Here is a 5,795-nt window from a genome sequence, read left to right as displayed (position 1 = left end):
TTTTTTTTTTTTCCAAAGTCACTATCCCCGAGTTTACAAATGTTGTATGTACTATTGTCATGGTGGACCATACAGCATTGCTTTAGACAAGAAAACCAATTTTACAGAAAATTAAGTATGACAATAGCCCGTCTTCTATAATTTGCTGGTGTTGGGAAAGTCTGCTGTCAGTGACCTCTCTAAAGTACTGAAGAGCAATGATGTCAGTCGGAGACTAAGGTATGCCTGATACAGGTCATGGTCTTTGCAATTACTCACTATGCATCAGAAAGCTGGATGATACCTAGATAAAAGGAGAATTGATGCTTTTGAGCTGCAGTGCTAGAGAAGAGTATTGAATATACCATGGACTGCTAGGAGAACAAACAGGTTTCTCTTGGAGAGGATGAAGCCAGGCTGCTCCTTCGAGGAAGGATTCTGATAGTGTGTCTGACATAATTAGGATATGTTGCAAGGCAGGATCAGTGCTTGGAGAGGGACATCAAGCTTGGAAGGGTGGAAGGACAGCGCAGTAGAGGAAGACTCTCAATGAAATGTATTGATTCAGTAACTGGGGTAATGAGGGTAGGTGTGTCAGGGACAATAGGATTGGCACAGATAGAGCAGGGTTTAGGGATATTGTACATAGAGTCACTATGAGTTGCAAGCAACTTGAGAGCATATAACAACAACAATATTTCTCTTCATGCTGAAGAAATTAACCAGGTACTATGGCTAAATAATTTTTTAAACTTTCAGTTATAATGCCAGTTGGTGAAAATCCTTTGTGCTTTTGAGCATTATCCATTTCGATGCAGAACATGCTTTGAATCAGGGAGCACTATATAGCATTGTTTTCCTTATAGTCCATGAATGAAAAGTTAGAAGCTGAATTTGTTTTTTATACTATTACACGCTATGAGCTAATAGCCAAATTTTTGCTTTTTTTTGAGTGAGTCATAGTTCTACAGATGGATTTCATTAAACTCTTACTGGAGAGTACCACCTGGACATTTGTGTGTCCTCAAAACTATTTTTTTAAAATTGTTTTTTATTGATATTTTAATGAAGGTATACAGAAAACTTAGATTTCCATTCATTCCTTGTTACACATTTTCTGCCCCACTCCCCTTGCCCCAGTTCACTTTTCTCTTTAAAAAGATTCTTTCATTGTTGCACAATTTCCTGCCTGCCTCTGCTCTCCAGTCCACTTTGCTTTGCATCTGTTATTTTGGACTGTTTTAATGCAAATGATACCTAAAACTGTTCTTGCCATCAAATTGGAATCAACTCATAACTCACCCTCCTGCATGTCATCAGAGATTTCCAATCTCAGGAGAAGAGATTGCCTAGACTTCTCCCTCAGAGCTTCTGGTTGATTCAAACAACCTAAGTAGTTCAAACTTTCTAATAATAATGTCCTTTTCCAAGGAATATCCTTTCTTAGAAACATGCCCAATGTATAAGAGATGAAGCTTTGTCATCTTTGCCTCAAAGTTGTACTTTCACTTTACTTTTTTTGAAGACATACCTATTTGCTCTTTTAACAGTTCTTGAAGTATTTAGTACTCTTTAACACTACATTGCAAAGGTGTAATTTCTCCTTCTTTCATCCTTATTCACTGCCCAGCTTGCAAATATATAGCAAGTGATTGAAAAAAAAAAATCATGGCCTTAGTCCTCAAATGGACAGTAGTGATTTTCAATATTTTGGAGAGGTTCCTGACAGTTGACATCCCCAGTGCAATATGTCCCTTGATCTCCTGATTGATGGTACCAAAGGTACTGATTGTTGATCAAAGTAAGATGAAATCATGGACTTTTCCAGTTCTTTCTCCATCTCACATGATGTTGCCTATTGGACCAGTGTTGAAGATTTTTGATGTTAAGATGTTAACCATACTGAAAACTATAGCTTTTGATCTTCTGCACTAGAAAATTACTTCCTAGTCTTCTTTGTGTTCTCACACCCTGTGATAAATATTAGCAGAAAACTATTTAATACAAGAAGAAATGCTTTTGAAACAGATGGAGAGAACTGTTTAAAAGGGATATATGATTGGGTATTATTGTCATGACAGGAGTCCAGAATGAAGGCTGCACAGTGGAGTGGACTTGGGGCTGGGGAGGGATTACATAACGATTAAAGAGGTTTGTTTTTTTTTTTACTTTTCAAGGAAAGGAGTGAATTGGGGGAAGGAGGTGGGCAGGGAGAAAAGTGTAACAATGAATGACTTGAAACTTTGAGTCTCTGTAAATTTTCATCAAAATTAATAAAAAAAAAAAGAAGAAAGGCTAAATTACACAGGGAAGCCCTACCACCTGAAATACTGAGTCCATAAGGTTTATAGAACAGGTATTAAAAGAAGGAAGCTAAAGTTACCCACTAAAAGGATGAAACTAAGTCTATTTTTGAGCAGAACTTTCTTTTTTTTTTAACATCTTGATAAGGATATTTTGAAGTAAGCAGTTATTTGTTTTCTTTTCTCTTATTCCTTAACTCTAGAAAGTTTCCATAACATTGAACTTTATATAAACATATCTAAAACATATACTTTACATTTCAGTGCTGTTGTTGTTTGGTGCCCTCGAGTCGTAGAAGACTCATAGCGACCCTATGAACAAAAGACCTGAGCATTGTTCACAGGGTTTCTAGAGGCAAGCCATTTCGGAAGTGGATGCCGCTCCTGTTTCAATAGTTATGTTAATATTATTGTTGTTAGGCGATGTTGAATCAAGTGCAATCATAGTGACCCTGTGAACCGCAGACCTGAACCCTGCCCTATCCTGTGCCATCCTCAGGATCCCTGCTACACTTGAGACCATTGCGTCAGTCACTCTGTCAGTCCACTTGGTTGAAGGTCTTCCTGTCTTTTCCTTACCTCCATCCTTCTAAGTATATTTTCAGATATAATTCAGTTATTTGTGATTATCGAATATGGGATATTACTTGATGAGAAGAGTGAACAGCATCCAAATATTGATTTAGGAAAGATTTAGAATGTTTTTAGTTGTATCATGGTATCAGATTAGGCATATCAGGATATTTCTATTTTTTTTCTTTTAATATAAAATGAGATTCAAAGAGGGGCATGCATGAATGCTCAAATAAGGAGTAGTAGGCATTTTCTCCCCTTTGTTAATTTAGCTAAGCTGGAGCTACATGTTGTAGGATTTAGTATTCCTTTAGAATTGGGCAAAGAGAAATTTTGTTAAGAAGTAAAGTGACCTAGTACAATTTTTATGGTTAAAGATATTGAGGGACAGGTGCAAAGGTTTGGGGATATTCTGGCTTATTTTTAATTCTCACCTGACTTTGAATATGAAGGGTAGCCTAACATTTACTTGCTTATGTTTGGTCATGATGGTATTTGAGGATGTAATTCTGCCAACCTTGATGACAACCAACCACCATACTCCTCTCCCAGACAGATAAAATATTTCCATAGACTTGTTGTTGTTGTTAATGTCTAGGAGTTGACCATGACTCACCCACTTTATGAATAGTTGATTAGAGTCTTGTCATATTCTACTCCATCATTAAGATCTCTTCTGTGATAGACTTTATCGTTGTTTTGTGCTGCTGAGTCAGAATCATAGGTGAACTTCTAATGAGTTCTCAGTGATTGTAAACAACATGGGACATAGTTTCCCTGCTTTCTCGCTGGTGATTTAGAACCATTTGCCTTTAGGCTGGCAGCTCAACTTCTTACCAGAAGTGCTCACAATATTGTACCCAATTTTATTTGCTTTTATCTGTGTGTGATGATGTTTGGGGATGCAAAAACCAAGTTTGTTATTGTATCTTGAAGATTCCTTCTTAACCTCTTTCTACTCAATGACAATAAACTTGAATTTTAAAATTTGGCAATATCTGTGAAAAGCATAAGAGATGCTATCATGATGTTCCCCAGAATTTGTCATTTCCCAAGCCAGAATACTCCTCACCATTTTTTTTTCCTTCTGCAAAGCCAGGGACATAAGCACCTTTTTTATTTCATAGTTTTTAAACTTGTTTCTTCCCTTTTTCAGGTTAAGAGAATGAGAAAAACATATCCATTTCTTCTTTTTTTTAAAAAAAAAATCAAGACAGTTGGACTATTGCCTAGTCATATTGGCAGATCACACCCTTCATTATGCAGGAGATGATAAAGCCCGATTTGCTGGTTTTTAGTGCATAGAAGCATATGGAATCTAAAAGTGCCAGACCCAGCTTTGCACTCCAGGAATGTGTGGGAGGATTTATCAGTACTTGTGGGGTAGAGAAAGTGAAACACAAAAAGTCCAAGTTATCTTCCATTAACCTTACTCTTGGGTATTTTGAAATGTATTTTTGAAATGGATATATTTACAAAAATGTAAGTATAATGCATTGCTTCACATGCAACAGGAGTCTAGCTATTTAAAGACATGTCTTTAAAATCCTTTTTTTGGAGTCTTTCATAAGCTCCTTCTTAAAAATCAAGTGCATATTATCACCAATGTTTTTCTAATAGTAATTTTCTTTTGTGTACTCATAAGAATCTCATAAAGTCACAGTGTAGTTGAGAACTATTTGATTTAATGAAAATTTTTTATTTAACCCACAAACAGTAAGTAAGACTATATTTTCAACTTTAAATAAAATGCTAATTTCCCTAATGTTCTAATTGTAGCCTGGTGAAATATGCATCATAAAGAAAGTCTTAGTATTTGGTAGCTATATTTTCACTTCTATATTTATAAAGATTAAACTCTGCCCAGTTCTTTCAGTTCCTATTAACACACATTCTCAGAACATCAACTCTCTGTATATTTGAAGGCAATGAGAACTCTGGTTAATGGGGCAGATCTATTCCTTGGAGGTTGCACCTCATCTTGCCCTAGAAATAAAATTAAATATGTTGCAGTAGTTCCAAGCATTAAGTAAGTTTTTATTAAAATAAATGTTTCTATCCATTCAGGCAGAGAAAAGCTCTGAGCCTGATCAAACAAACAAAGAAAATTCCAATTAGTCAAGAAAGGAGAATTATCCAGATTAAAAGTAACCCTACTCTTTGGTTTGCTTATTTGTTTAGCTTTTCACATAAAGTGATAGATATCTACATACAGAGTATTTACTTGAGAAAAATCACAGTAAAATTTTGTGATTTAAAACAGTATTATAAAAAACAAAACCACCCCCCCAAAAAAATCCTTTGTATTATCATTCATCATTTTAAACTTATTATAGTGAAACATGTATAATTTTATAATTTGTCTTCTGTCATAAATTCCCTTTCCCTCTAGCAGTTCTCTAATTTTCTTCTTAAAAATGATCCCTTTTAATTTTCAGCCTTTTGCTTTGTGGAGAGGAGGCTCTTCCACCAGCTCAAAAAAGGAACAAATGATTCGGTCCTTTGTCCTAGAATAGACACGTGAGTCAATGGTGTTTAATGTGTTTGAGATGCAATCATGTTTTTTCTGATAGTGGTAGGATAAAATCCTGGTTTTCATACTGGATGTGATCTCCGGAGGATTATTGACGCTTACTGTTGTAGTTCTTTTTTCAACTACATGGAAAATGGGGCTCTTTTCAGTGAAGCAGATCTAGAGAAACAGAGAGGAAGGCAACAATTAATTTTGGGGGTTTTCATTTGAGCTAGTTGAGCCCTGAGTGCAGCTAAACTTTGGTAACTCCTTCTAGGCTGCTTAACTGTTTGGCACAATTATTCCTTTTCCTGTATGTGTGTGTGTATCTATCTCTATCTCTATCTCTATCTCTATCTCTATCTCTATCTCTATCTCTATCTCTATCTCTATCTCTATCTCTATCTCTATCTCTATCACCTCTATCA

This window comes from Elephantulus edwardii, unplaced genomic scaffold (genome assembly GCF_000299155.1).
Source record: "Elephantulus edwardii isolate Elephantulus edwardi_28Jun2011 unplaced genomic scaffold, EleEdw1.0 scaffold00008, whole genome shotgun sequence".
Lineage (NCBI taxonomy): Eukaryota > Metazoa > Chordata > Mammalia > Macroscelidea > Macroscelididae > Elephantulus > Elephantulus edwardii.
This window is presented reverse-complemented; position numbering follows the sequence as displayed.